This window comes from Dasypus novemcinctus, chromosome 4, assembly GCF_030445035.2.
Source record: "Dasypus novemcinctus isolate mDasNov1 chromosome 4, mDasNov1.1.hap2, whole genome shotgun sequence".
NCBI classification, from domain to species: Eukaryota; Metazoa; Chordata; class Mammalia; order Cingulata; family Dasypodidae; genus Dasypus; species Dasypus novemcinctus.
In genome coordinates this window covers 9,742,287-9,757,527 of record NC_080676.1, presented here as the reverse complement: position 1 = coordinate 9,757,527, position 15,241 = coordinate 9,742,287, and the positions used below count along the sequence as shown (strand labels likewise).

The 15,241-nt window shown below is 41.9% G+C and overlaps 1 non-coding gene and 1 pseudogene across 1 annotated transcript; one reads left to right on the top strand and one right to left on the bottom strand.

The window, feature by feature from the left end:
- Positions 1-9,032: 9,032 nt before the first annotated feature.
- Positions 9,033-10,797, bottom strand: LOC101431227 (heterogeneous nuclear ribonucleoprotein D-like pseudogene; annotated as a pseudogene).
- Positions 10,798-12,474: 1,677 nt separating this feature from the next.
- On the top strand, positions 12,475-12,600 carry LOC111764335 (small nucleolar RNA SNORA31). The gene has a single exon (XR_002796969.1). It is a non-coding gene; the product is annotated as a small nucleolar RNA SNORA31 (small nucleolar RNA).
- The last annotated feature ends 2,641 nt before the right edge of the window (positions 12,601-15,241 follow it).

The window sequence follows — 15,241 nt, the reverse complement described above, 5'->3', positions numbered from 1 at the left end:
CCAGAGGATCAGGCGCCTTACTTGCTCCACATCAACAGGTATTTATTTCTCTAAGAAGATGAACAGAGTTTGATTATTTCTTCGGTCTACTTTGTGGGATCAAGACAATGTGAACAGTAAAAGAGAAGAAACAAGCAGAAATGATGAGTGACTTAAGTGAGATGCAAATCCTTGCGTTGAATGCTCTGGGGTTGAGGGTTCTAAGTCCGGAGTTCTAGCAAGTAAGGAGAAAATCAGGGAAGCACATGAAACATCTACTTGGGAACACTGAGACATAATTAAAATGGCAACTGCCAGCCTCTACCCCAACTGGAGAAGCCTGCTCCCTCACTACGATAAATGCGATGAAAACTTTACAGGTTCAAGGAATTCCTTTAGAGACTTGTCTATTCTTGCTGCCTCCAATTCTTTTAACTTCATTCACTCTTTGTTTTAAATTGCATTATTGAAATATGAATGATGTACCATAGAGTTCACCCACATAAAGTATACAATTGAGTGAATTTTAGTACTTTTGCAGAGTTGAGCTACCATCACCGTAATCTAATTTTAGAACATTTTCCTCACCCCAAAAGAAACCTTGTACCCATTAGCAGGTACTTCCCCATGCTTCCCGTCACCCCAGCCCTAGGCAACCACTAACCAACTTTCCATCTCTGCAGATTTGCGTATTCTGGACATTTCAGAGAAATGGAATCATACAATTTGTGGTCTTTTGTGACTTAGAATAACATTTGGGGGATTCATCCATGTTGTAGAATGAATCAGTACTTCCTATCTTTTTTTAAGATTTATTTACTTATTATTTTTTTTAATTTATCGCTCCCCCTCCCCCAGATGGTTCTGTCATCTGTCTGCCCATTGTTTAGTCACCTTCTCCAGGAAGCACTGGGAACTGAACCCCAGACCTCCCACGTGAGAGGGAAGTACCCAACGACCTGAGCCATATCTGCTCCCTGCGGGCTGCAGCAATTGCTGGCTTGTGGCATCTGCTCCTTGCAGCGGGAGGCAGCGTTTGCTCATCTTTTTTAGGAGGCACTGGGACCCAAACGCAGGACCTCCCATGTGTTAGATGGGCGCCCAACTGATTGAACCACATCTTCTTCCCACTTCCTTTCTTTTTATGGCTAAACAATATTCCATTATGGATTTTCCACATTTCATTTATCCATATATCAGTTGATGAACATTTGACTTGTTTCTACCCTTTGGCTGTTTTTAATGCTGCTATAAATATTTGTGTGCAAGTTTTTGTGAGGACATATGCTTTCATTTCTTATGGGTAAATATACCCAGGAGTGGAACTGCTGGGTCAACACCATATTTAACCTTTTGGGGACTGCCAGACTCCTTTTCACTGTGACAATACCAGTGATGTATGTGGGTTCCAATTTCTATTAACATCTATTACTGTCTTTGTTTTTCTAGCCATTCTAGTAGGTGTGAAGTGCTCTCTCATTGTGGTTTTGATTTGCATTTTCCTGGTGGCTAATGAGGTTGAGTGTTTTTTCATGTGCTTATTAGTCATTTCTTTATATCTTCTTTGGAGAAATATCGATTCAAATTCTTTGTCCATTTTTAAATTGGGTTATTTGTCTTATTATAGAGTTGTTTTTTATGTATTCTGGACAGAAGTATCTTATCAGATATATGATTTGCAAATATTTTCTCTCCTTCTATGAGCTGTCTTTTTACTTTCTTGATAGTGGTCTTTGAAGCACAACATTTTTTTCTTTTTCATTTTGATGACATCCAATTTACTAATCTTCTCATTTATCATTGTGTTTTTGGTGTCTAATTGCCTAATCCAATGTCATTAAGATTTACTATGGTGTTTTCTTCTAAGAGTTTTATGGTTTTAGCTTTTAACTGTAGAATTATGGTCCACTTTGAATTCCTTTTTGTGTATGGTGTGAGGTAGGGATCCAAATTCATTCTTTTCATATGGACATCAAGTTGTCCAAGAACCATCTGTTGAAAAGACTGTTCTTTCTCCTTCAAATTGTTTTGACCCCTTTGTCAAAATTTGATTGCTCATAAATATTAGGATTTACTTCTGGAGTCTTAATTCCATTCTATTCATCTATGTGGCCAATATGTCTTATATATCTTACAACTGTTTTGATCACTATAGCTTTGAAGTAAGTTTTGTGCCTTTTTAAAAATCTGGTTGCATCATCATCTTTTTGGTGCATTTCTTCGCCATCTGCATGGGGACCTGCACCTCTCTGCACAGGTCTGGTGTGTCATTTTTTCTTTTTTTACCAGGAGGTCCCAGGAATTGAACCCGGGTCCTCCATATGGTAAATGAGAGCTCAGTTGCTTGAGCCACAGGCACTTCCCTGAAGTAAGTTTTGAAATTAAGAAGTGCAGGTCCACCAACTTTGTTCTTTTCAAGAGTGTTTTGGCTACTCTGTATCCCTTGCATCTTCCTACAAATTTTAGGATCAGTTTGCCAGTTTCTGCAACAACAAAAAAAAAAACCTGATGGATTTTGATAGGGATTGCATGCAGTCTTAGGTCAACTTGGGGAGTACATCTTTCCATTTATTTATTTATCTTTCCATTTATTTAGATCTTTAATTCCTTTCAACGATGTTTTGTGGTCTTCAGTGGACAAGTCTTATACTTCTTTATTTAAATTTATTCCTATGTATTTTGCTCTTAACTGATATTATTTCCACTGAAAAAATTTTTGCTCATGGATTTGTTAAGAGCTAATCCTTCAGAGATTGAAAGACAAGCAAGTTCCAAGTTCCAGTCCTGGATCCACCATTTATTAGCCATATGACTTTACAGAACTCACTTAGCCTGCCTCACTTCCTTTTCTTCATCTGAAAAAAATGGCAACAACATTATCACCACAAGGGTTTGTTATGAAGAGGAAATAAAACAATGCAGATGGAACCCTAGAGAGGCCAAGATCCATGTGGTCCAGTTTCAGGGTGGGATTGCCATCTAAGAAACCTAGTTCAGTCACCAAAAAGTAATTTCAATTTAATTCATTTTCAATACTTGTAATTTCTCAAACACCTTACAGAGCCCACTGCAATACTTCTTCTTTTTTTAAAAAATGTTTAAAATTTATTTTGTACATTTAATAATTGAAAATATAAATAATAATTTAAAAACAAAAAGAAAACACAGTTGAATAAAAACACACATTTCTCAAATGTACTGGATACATATAAATTTTTTTTAATCACACAATATGTTACACAATATATTTGGTTCATAGTAACACAATCATACACAATACTTTTTTTTTTTTTAAAGATTTATTTTTATTTATTTAATTCCCCTCCCCTCCCCCGGTTGTCTGTTTCTATGTCTTTTTGCTGTGTCTTGTTTCTTTGTCCGCTTCTGTTGTCGTCAGCGGCACGGGAAGTGTGGGCGGCGCCATTCCTCGGCAGGCTGCTCCCTCCTTCGCGCTGGGTGGCTCTCCTTACGGGTGCACTCCTTGCGCGTGGGGCTCCCCTACGCGGGGGACACCCCTGTGTGGCACGGCACTCCTTGCGCGCATCAGCACTGCGCATGCGCCAGCTCCACACGGGTCAAGGAGGCCCGGGGCTTGAACCTTGGACCTCCCATGTGGTAGACGGACGCCCTAACCACTGGGCCAAAGTCCATTTCCCCACAATACTTCTTAACATCTCCTATTTCCCTCCTACCCATGCCCTACCACAGCTGCCTCTTCTTTCTCCCAAACTTTCCTCAAAGCTTTTTCTCCAGCTCTAATGAATATTCATCTGGTCCTTCTACTTCTGCCCAGCCCTTCGTCTGGGAGGGCAGGGCAAGAAACTGGACAGGCAAAGCCAGAATCCTTTCTAGTGGGCAGGAGGGAAAGAAAATCTGAATACTCTATTTTTATGCTCTCGTGTAAAAAGTGCTCAGTGCAAGGTCTGACATATAGCAAAAGCTCAGTAAATGGTGGGTTTATTTAATTTGTTATGGTGGCTACATTATGTGTATTGATACTTTATGTTAATGCTCTTGAGTTTAGATGATATCAGACCTCTGAGAACCCACTCTTTCTCCCTTAAAAGAGTAAGGACATAGATACATCCGCCTGGAGGTTTCTACCCAGTGGCACATCTTCACCAATTTAGATGAATTTGGGGGATTTGAATTTGGAATTGTTGTTCATCTTTCTTCTTCCTAAATCATGTCTTATAGAATCAGCTCCTGGCCAAAAAAAAAAAAAAAGTTCTTGGAGGCTCTCTGGATAATATTTTGGGGCTGTATCCCCTGTTTATTCCCTTCTCCCCCAAGCAGGGCTCTATGCTCCCTGCTCTTTCCCCAACAAAGTATTTTTAAAATTGTGGGTCAAGTCCCATTATTTAGTTGGCAGAACCAGCATTGCTTTCAAGTGACAGAATAGAAAATGTCCCAGTGCACTCTAAGGAGGTCTTGCATTTCAGTTTTATGTGTGTGTGTGTGTGTGTGTGTGAACTGAGTCTCTATGAAACATATTACTTACTGTGGTTCAGGTTTTTAAAAATGTTTGAAAAACACAGTGTTGGGCGTAGGACCTTCACTTTCATGGAAGTGTTTACAACTCATAATAGCATAAAGTAACATCCCTCCTAGTGGTCTGAGCCTTTTGGTGGGGGTCAAAACCTTCCACCCCGAGGATGAACTTCTGTCACTAGTGGAGGACTGGGGCACCGCGGCCTGTTCCAGTAATTTATACCAGGTGGAGGGGGAGCTCTTCCACATCCGTGCGGACCTACCTCCCCACACCACCTCTCAGGCATCATCTTCCTGCTTCCCCTTCCGCTCCCACAATACCTAAATCCACACCCTGCCATCGCGTGGGGCCCTCTATTTTACATACTCCCTGAATAGTGGGGCTGATGCAAATCCTTGCCTGGCCGCTTCGCTCGCCAAGTGACCTTAAGCAAGTTACTTCACTTCTCTGAACCTCAGTCTTCTCAGCTCCATTTATGGCATCCAGAAAGGTCAAGAAACTTGGCCAAGATCACACAGCCTTTAAGTGGCAGGCTCAGAAGGAGAACCAGATCTTTCACCTCCCAGCCTGGGTATTCTCTTGCCTCTCCTCGTGGAGATGCCGAGCTCTTTTTTTTTTCCTTTTTTTTAGCGATGTGTGATTCATCTGACAGTCTTACAAAGAATGTTAAAAAGCAAAGAACATTTTGTTCTCCTCTGTATCTGAAAATGCCAAATCTTGATTTTATGGCACAAGGCACAAGGCACAAGGCAAATAGCTCTTCGTGCCTCAGGGTTAAAGGTTATCACTGTAACATCAAAGGCTATTTATTAAAGGCGGAGGCTGCAGGAAACAACCGAGTTAGCCGGAGAGGAAAACAAAGTTCCCAAGTGCTCAGTCTCTGTCCTTTGTGTAGCAGAGCGTTCCCTCTAGTGGCTCTGGAGGAAAATAGCTTCTGGCAAACCATTCTTAGATTCGATGTTGATGCCATCAGTGAGTGTCGGGGCTTCAGGGGAGCTTAGAGAGCTCTTGGTCCGCTGTTTCCCCTCATTGACAAGAAATTGAAGACTGGAGAGTGGTTCTCAACCAGGGCAACCTCACCCACCCCCAGGGGATATTGGCAAAGTCTGGACACATTTTTGGTTGTCCCAGGTCAGGGAGTGCTGCTGGCATCAGTGGAGAGAGGCCAGGGATGCTGCTAACCATCCTAAAATACACAGGACAGCCCCCTGTAACAAAGAACTGTCTGGCCCACAACGTGCGAAACCGTGGACTAGAGAAGGTACGTGCCTTACCCAAGGTCTGGGAACTTATTTACAGCAAAATCAGAGCCTGGCCCAGGTTTCCCGCTGCTCGGGCCAATTGCACATGCTCCCTCTCTTTAAATTCGCTTTCAGATTTCTTCATTAGAGTTGTTCAAATTTCAAAAGAAATACATGCTCATAATTAAAAGCAATGTAATAAAAGATTTCAAACACTTCCTTTGCCCTCACCCCTTCTGATAATCAGTGTTAACATCTTGGATGGTTTATTAAGTTGAATTATATTTAAATGTCAGCATTAAACCATTTTTGACTTACAAAAATGACAATTTTGTGGGTTTCAACTTTAAGCTGTCCAGCCTGTTTTCTGCGTTCATTCAGAGACAGTATCTGTGCATGTAGAAAAGATTCTTTTGACTTTGTTATAAAAAAAAAAAACAGTTGAATTCAATAGCACATGCTACTCTGAAACTTGCTTTTTTTTTTTTTTTCAATTTAATAAACTCTATATATCTCTTTAGCATGAAGATCGGACTCTCCTGCATATTTTCGTGTGAGATGTTCAGCGCTGTGGGCTCCAAGGAGCTAAGACGGGCCATGACAGGTCATTCAATGACACTGAGCCATGTGCTGTGTGCATACATTTCTGACACCTGAGATTCTCCCTTTTGGAGAGAGGTTGGCTCAGGAGAAGACTCTGCTGTAGGCCATGCAACCTAACCAGAAATGAATAACATTGCTTTGTTGTCTTTGCACTTATTATTACATGTACTTTCTATCCACACAAGTAATATTGGTTTTCTATTAACTGTAGTAGTGTAAAGCTTCATTTTGTAACAAATTTAGGTAGAAAACTAAGCCAGCCCAAAGAAAAATGTCTCAGGTATAAAATTGATTAAAGTTTGGGACAGAGTGATCTAACTCATTCTTTTTTTTTTTAAGATTTTATTTATTTATTTCTCTCCCCTTCCCTCCCCGCCCCAGTTATCTGTTCTCTGTGTCTATTTGCTGCATCTTCTTCTTTGTCCACTTCTGTTGTTGTCAGCGGCACAGGAATCTGTGTTTCTTTATTTTGCATCATCTTGTTGTGTCAGCTTTCCATGTGGGCGGCACCATTCCTGGGCAGGCTGCACTTTCTTTCGCACTGGGTGGCTCTCCTTATGGGATGCACTCCTTGCACGTGGGGCTTCTCTACGCGGGGGACACCCCTGTGTGGCACAGCACTCCTCGTGTGCATCAGCACTGCGCATGGGCCAGCTGCACACAGGTCAAGGAGGCCTGGGGTTTGAACCATAGACCTCCCATGTGGTAGACAGACGCCCTAACCACTGGGCTAAGTCCGCTTCCTGTAACTCATTCTTGGTATGGCTGATCATATGTTCAATCATTCCCTGCTGATGGTCAAACAGGTAATTTCCAGGTAATTTTTCGTTTTGTTTTTGCCATTAGAGCAATGGTGCAATAAATATCCTTATATATAATTGCATCTTTTTAGTTCTATAGAATGAATTCTCCAAAGTGGGATCATTGGCTCAAATTTTCTATGTTTTTAATTTTAATAGATGTTTCCAGATGGTTTTCAAAAAAGCTGAAGCAAGTCATACTCCAGCTCTTAATAAGTGACACTGTACATTTTCCCACATCTTTGCCATCAATGGATGCCATCACTTGTTTTAAGTTTTAACAATTTGATGGGTAAGAAGGGTATCTCACTTTTGCTTTAATTTGCATTTCCCTGGCTCTAAGTTTTTAACAGCATAGACTCTGGAGCCAGAGTATGGATTTGAATCCAAGTCTGACACTTAAAGTCTTGTTTCCTTGGTCAAGATTTTTAAGAAACTTTTCACACCTGAGAAAATAAAATAGAAGTGCTCACCTCCTAGGGTTCCTATGAGAATTTAATGAGTTAATGTAATCAAGTGCCTTGATTATAAGTGAGCACTATGTAAATGTTTGAATGAAGGTGAGTCTGTCCAACTTTTGCAAGTGTATTGACCATTTGTATTTCACCTCTCTGAATTGTCACTCGATAAACTTTGTCTATTTTTCTGTTAATTTGTCTTTCTCTTATCAGTTTTAGAAGCTCTTTTATATTAGGCATCTTTAGTCACATATGATATATACATTGCAAATCCATACATTTTCCCACTTTATCATTGGTCTTTTGACTTTGTGTATGGCATGTGTTATCATGCAGCACATTTAAATTTTTAAAAATCTTACATTTGGTGTATTTTTCCCCAACCCACCCTATTTTTTAAACAAATCAATTTTATTGATACATGTTAATAAAACATAAAATTTATCCAAATTGTATCTAGTATAATCACTGTTAGAGGCTTGCAATAATTAACAAGCTGTAGCTCAGTTGCCCCTGATATGCACTGGGGAAAGGCTAACCCTCTCCCCCATAAGCCTACATGTCCAAGGGCACAGCACTTCAACACAGGTTAAACAAAGAAACCACATAGAGAGTAAAGAGAAATGGAGACCTTCCCCACCTGCATATCAGAGGGAGATAAAATTCCTACAGAACAAGGAAACATCTGCCCCTGCAGCATTCCAAGAAACCATAACTCCCTAACCCACTATCCTCTGGTCACTATTAGGGAAAGTTTTCACCTCTAGGGCTTCCTATTGGTCCCTGCCTTCACTCAGACCCTCAACCCCCTCCCACCAACTATCATTCCCCCGCCCAGGAAAGTTCTGTGTAAATTCAAGTCCCCCCTTCCAGGAGTGGGTCTTCAGACCTCCGCCATGCTGGCAAGGGCGGAAGCCTGTTCTTCAGACCCCTTCCGTTGGGAGAGCTTCTCAATAAATTCTTTGCTTATGGTCAGTCTCTGTGTCCCAGTAAGTGCTGTATTTTCTCCAACAATCACATAGTTGTGTATTCATCACTTCAATCATTAGTAGAGCATTTTCATTATTTCAATAATAAAAAAAAAACAGACATAAAAACAAATAAGGAAATTCCTCCCCTTTTAATCTGTTTCCCCTGCTATACATAGCTGCTATTTCTGGCTATTCTTACACAATTATTTATTTGTTTATTAAGAAGTTTTATTGAGATATGTTCACATACCATATAAGCTAGCCAAAGTGTATAATCACTGGCTTTTTTTCCAACTGTTAAAAAGACCTTTATTGTAAAATTGTAAAATAAATAGAAAAATAGACTGAAAGAATTATAAATTTTAAAAGAGCAGTGCAAGGCCAGGTTAGATTTAATATATGCAATTATAAGAAATAGTATAGCAATAACATACATAAATGTAAATAATAATTATAATATAATAAAATTAAATTTGAAGGTAGCCAAACACATTTCTTTATGATTTCTGAGTTATCTGTCTTGCCTAAGATCCCTTTTTTAAAAAAAATCCTCCCCCCCCTCATTGTTTGCGCTCGCTGTCTGCTCATTGTGTCTGCTCATCTTCTCTTTAGGAGGCACTGGGAACCAAACCTGGGACCTCCCATGTGGGAGAGAGGCACTCAATCGCTTGAGCCACCTCAGCTCCCTGCTTTCTTGTATCCCTCATTCTCTTTCCTCTTTGTATCTCCCCATTGTGTCATCTTGTTGCATCAGCTTGCTGCACCTGCCTGTCACACCAACTCACTGTCTTGCTCATCTTCTCCAGGAGGCACCACGAACTGAAGCTGGGACCTCCCGTGTGGTAGGTGGGAGCTCAATTACTTGAGCCACATCTGCTTCCCCTCTTTTACTTTTTTTTTTTTTTAACAATCACATAAGGAGGCATTTATCTGAGGTTTAACATGAACTCATACAAATAAAATTGGTATAAACACAAATCCACACCAAGGCATAACACAGACAGTAAAGGACAAAGTAAAAACAAAGAAAACTACTTGGCAGCTATGTACAGTTGGACAGTTGTGTCTTTACACTAGAAAGACTTTTACTAAAGAATCAGATCAACAGAAGACCAGTCTTCAATGTTGTCTTGCAGGATGGGTTACTTTAGCATTTCCTCCTCTTTTCTCCAATGTCCTCCTGTAATATGGCTGGTAATTGTTTTGGTGATTGCCATCTCTTGAGATGCCTTGCCACATGTGCTCTGTTGGCCACTGTCATCTGCATATCCCTGTCCATATCCATAGCTCCCATGGTTATACCCAGTATAATCATATCCACCATAGCCACTATAGTTTTGATCACCACCACAGGTATTATCGTAATTTCCATAGCCTCGATCATAGTAGTTATTAAATCCTTGGTTCCAGTTTTGGCCCTGACCTTGTCCACTACCTCTCCTACCACCTCATCCACCAGCTGCATCCCCTCTTCTCCCTTTTCTGTTGTTGCTGCCGCTGCCTATATACCTCTTTGGGTTGTGCAACTTTGATTTCACACTTGCCAGAACTGATCTGATGATAGCTGCTCCCTAGTAATTTCTTTACTGGCTCTTCATCTGTATATGTGATAAAACAAAATCCTCTTCTTTCATTAGCTTTTGTATCCATAGGAATTTCAATGTTTTCTATCTCTTCAAATGCTCCAAAATATTCTTTTATTTGTTCTTTAGAAGTATCTGGGCTCAAACCAACCACAAAGACTTTTTGGGGGTGTTCGTTCCCTTTTAATGCCTTCGTTCTTTTGGGGTCTATCAGTTTGTCATCCAATTTGTGTTCCTTCAGTTCAAAAACCTTATCAACACTAGCAGCATCTTTGAAAAGCACAAATCTATATCCTCTCGATCTTCCAGTGACTGGATCTGTGTTAATTGTGCAGTCTACAACCTCTCCAAACTGAGACAAATACTCCATCAGACCTTTCTTGCTTGTACCCCAGCTCAAGCCTCCAACGAACATTTCACCATCATCCTGCTGATTCTTGCTCGCACTGACCTTGGATCCCTCTGCAAATTCCTCTGTGTTGCCATACTCGTTCATGTCCTCCACGGTGGCGGAGTTGCGGACAGGGGGACGCTGGCACGCAAATGGAGGTGCCAGTGGCTGCGGCAGGGAGTGTTGTATGGAGCTGGATTTAAAATGGCAGGGGAAGAGCCCCTCTTTTACTTTTTTTTTTTTTTTTAATTTAATTCCCCCCTTCCCCCGGTTGTCTGTTCTCTGTGTCTATTTGCTGTGTTTGTTTCTTTGTCCGCTTCTGTTGTCGTCAGCTGCATGGGCAGTGTGGGCGGTGCCATTCCTGGGCAGGCTGCACTTTCTTTCGCGCTGGGCGGCTCTCCTTACGGGGCACACTCCTTGCGCGTGGGGCTCCCCCACGCGGGGGACACCCCTGCGCGGCAGGGCACTCCTTGTGCACATCAGCACTGCGCATGGGCCAGCTCCACACAGGTCAAAGAGGCCCAGGGTTTGAACCGCGGACCTCCCATGTGGTAGACGGACGCCCTAACCACTGGGCCAAGTCTGTTTCCCCCTCTTTTACTTTTAATGTTAAACAAATATACCCCTAATTTAAAAATATATTTTTATTATTTTATTCCACAATTTAAATCTATGCTATTATGACCTACGGTAGTAAGAACAAAATTCACAAATTAGAAACCAGTAAGTTATCTTGCTACCCAGAGTCTTCTCATTTTGAAAAACACCTTTCATTTCATCCCATTGCCCTATATCTCTCCCACTTTCTGTTCTAAAACCTCCAGTACTTTTTCCACCACCTGTTCCCTCCTCAAAGCTCTGCAATCTGCTATCTTTTTCCTTTCCATTAATGGCAGGTAGCCGTTGAAGTTTCCTAGTAACCTCCTAATAACCAATTCCAGCACCCTTTTTTGGCCTTCATCCTTCTTGCCTTCACTGTGCCATTTGTCCCTACTGGCCACTGCCATCTTCATGCAAGACTGTCCCTAGTTGGACTAAGGATGCTGTACCATCTGGATCTTCTTTGGTCCTTGTAACAAACTCTGTTGTTTTCTTACCCAAGTGCCATCCCTTCTCTCTTCCTTCTTGCTGGCAGAGCCCACTTCCCACCTTAGAGCCTAACAATGGCAGATATGCACATTCTCAGACTACCTTTCAGAAAGGCATGGCTCTGTGCCTGTTTTGACCCATGGCCCCTGAGGGTAAGTCTGTTGGGTAGGCTACTGGGAAATAGCTTGTTTCCTCAAAACACAGAGATTCATGGGAGGAAATAGTCCCTTCTTGCCTGTTTCTGTCAACAGTTGTATGAAAAGGTGACGCTTGAGGAGCAGCAGCATTTTGCAACCACGAAAGGACAAGTCAGAGAATAAAAGGCAGTGCACTAAGATGGGGGAGAGATGCAAGAGTCTGGGTCCCTGGCAACATTGATAAGCTGTAGGCCAACGTGAGAGTTCCCTGCCTCCAAATTTCCTGTTAGTAAGATAATACATCCCTGTTATTTAAGTCATTTATAGGTCAATGGTTTGTCACTTGTAGACCAAAGCTCCTTACTGAATGCTCATATGACTCCATGACAGCTACTTATTGGCTCCCTAATGGTTCTCTTTGGCCTCCCTACAGCCTTCCACTATCCGGCATCCATGCCAATCTTTCTAAATAGCCACTTTGACTAGAGAATTCTGTTGCTCAAAAGTCTTAAGTAGTGACCTTGAAAATAAAGCACAAATTGGCATGCAAGGTCTTCTACCCTCCAGCCTTAGGCTACTATCTAACTTAATCTCACATTACTTCATTATATGACAGATAATTGGATGGCCCACTAATGGTTCCAGAAACACAACCTATAGTTTTTTGCATCTCTGCATTTGTTCCTGTGTTCCTTTGGTCTGGAGTGACTTTATCAAAATTTAACTTGCCATGCATCTATTTGACAGACCTGGAACAGTTAAGGTCTGCTTCTTATGTTTCTACTACAGATGCAAGAAAAAGATCCTTGTGCTTTCTGTCTGTCTGATTGTGGCAGAAGATTGAATGGGACAATCCAGAAGGTACTGAAAACATGGAAAGATGGAGATAATTTTTGCAACTCAGAAATAACCTTATATTGTACATATGTCACTAGGATAAAACTTTTTAAAAAACATAAGACTGTACAACACAGAAAAGAACCTTAATGTATACCATGGTACATGGTACATGTTAATAGTACAATGATAATATTTTTTCATCAATTATAACAGATAAACCACACAATACAAGGTGTTAATAATAGGGGGATATATGAGAACTTTGTATTTTCTGCATGACTTTTCTATAAATCTACAACTTCTCTAACAAAAAAAGAACTAGGGAGTAGATGCAGCTCAAGTGGTTGGGCACCTGCTTCCCACATGGGAGGTCCTGGGTTTCATTCCTGGTACCTCCTAAAGAAAACAGAAGCTAAAAAAAGCAAACAAACATAAAAACCAACCCAAGTCAGGGGAACCGATGTTGCTCAGTGGTTGAGCCCCAGATTCCCATATTCCAAATCCTGGTATCTCAAAAAAAGGAACTTTAGCCTGTTTTGTTCCACAAAAAGAATCTTAAAATTTGAATTAAAAAAAAAATTAAAGGAGAAACCAGCAAGATGATGGCAGAGTAAGGTGCTCCTGCTTCAGGGCAGTTAGTAAACACCCAGAGCCCTCTGGAGCTAGCTGAAGCACCTGTTTGGGGGCTCCAGGGGGCCAGAAGAGCACCCTGCAATGTCCATGGGGGAGTGGAAGGAGGATACTGTCCATCTGCAGAGAAGACCCATAAGTAGAGGTTCCACACCCCAGAGGCTGGTGCCCATTTTCCACTAGAGGCACAAGCTGCCTTGGGAGCTGTTCCATGGCTGGAATTGAAAGCTCCACTTCCCCAAAATGGGGGAGGAAGAGAGAGTTGGTCACCAACTTCAGCTACTGATGAGTAAATTCAGCGGGCTAAAGTATAACCCTAAGAACAGCTAAACTTGAGCTTGTCCAAGCCAGAAAGAGGCTGGGAGCCACCATCTTAACTCTGCATCTGGCACAAGGGAAAGCGGGGCGGACCGAGGATCCCAGTGCTGGTGGGGACCAGTTTCTTTCCATCCAGGTCAGATTGCAGCTCTAGCCCAGGCCCCAGTGCCACCTCTGGCAGGGAGGAAGCTGGGGGACCTGTGCCAGCCTCTCCGGGAAATTACTGGCCAAGCCACGGAGGCTGGTGATTGTCCTATTCTGGTGGCACGAACTGCCCCAGGAGCTGTTCTGTGGTGGAATTGGAAGCTCCATTTCCCAAAAACAGGGAAGGAGGAGAAGGTTGGCTGCTGATTTCATCTACTGATTGGTGGACTCGGCTGGCTAAGATATAAGCCTAGGAACAGCTGGGGTGTGAATCTGCCCAGGCTGGAAAGAGGCCGGTGGCCACCATTTTGACCCTGCCCCTAGCCTGAGGGGAAGCCAAGACCAAAAATCACAGTTACTTTCACCCAGATTGGCCTGCAGCCCTAGACTAAGCTTCAGCCTCGACTCTGGCAGTGAAGAGGCTGGTGGGCCCTGCACCAGCCTATCCAGGTAACTGCAGATAAATTTTGCTGGTATAGACTGAAAGTTTATGGGGGCAAATGCAGTCATCTTGGACCCGCACTGCATAGATTGCTAACCACAGCTGCAGCTCCATCCCCGCCCCAGGTAGGGGACGAAGGGGCATGAAGCTTTGTCAGTCTCTCTGGTGAGCTACGGTCTAGGCCTGCATGACTTGGGTTATTCCACACAGCTGTGACTCTGTCCTTACCCCTGGCAAGTCGGTCCCTGGTGCAATGAGGGCAGGTTGAGCCTCCGCAGCTTATAGCATCAATTACAGCCTTGGCTCCTACTGCACAACCTGCAAGGGAGAAAGGGCAGGAAGCCCTAAACTAAAGAGGAAAACTGCACCCAGAATAAATACTCTAGTAATCCAGATACAAAAACACCACAAAAAATTACAATCTACACCAAGAAAGAGGAAGCTATGAACCAGTTAAAGGAACAAGATAAGCCTCCAGAAGATATAAAGGAGTTGAGACAACTAATCATAAATGTTCAAATCTCCTTAATAAATTCGATGAGATGTCTGAAGAGATTAAGGATATTAAGAAGACAATGGATGAGCACAAAGAAGAATTTGAAAGCATACATAGAAAAATAGCAGATCTTATGGGAATGAAAGGTACAATAAATAAAATTTAAAAACATTGGAATCATATAATAGCAGATTTGAGGAGGCAGAAAAGAGGATTGGTGAGCTTGAAGAAATGGCCTCTGAAAGTGAACATATAAAAGAACAGATGAAGAAAAGAATGGAAAAAATTGAACAAGGTCTCACAGAAGTAAATGACAGCAAAAGATGGGCAAACATATGTGTCATGGGTGTCCCAGAAGGAGAAGAGAAGGGAAAATGGGCAGAAGGAATATTTGAAGAAATAATGTTAGAAAATTTCCCAACCCTATTGAAGGACATAGATATCCCTGTCCAAGAAGCACAATGTATTCCCATCTGAAAAAATCTGAATAGACCACCTCTGAGACACATACTCATCAGAACGTCAAATGCCAAAGACAAAGAGAGAATTCTGAGAACAGCAAGGGAAAAGTAATGCATAACATATAAGGGATACCCAATAAGATTAAGTGCTGATTTCTTACCAGAA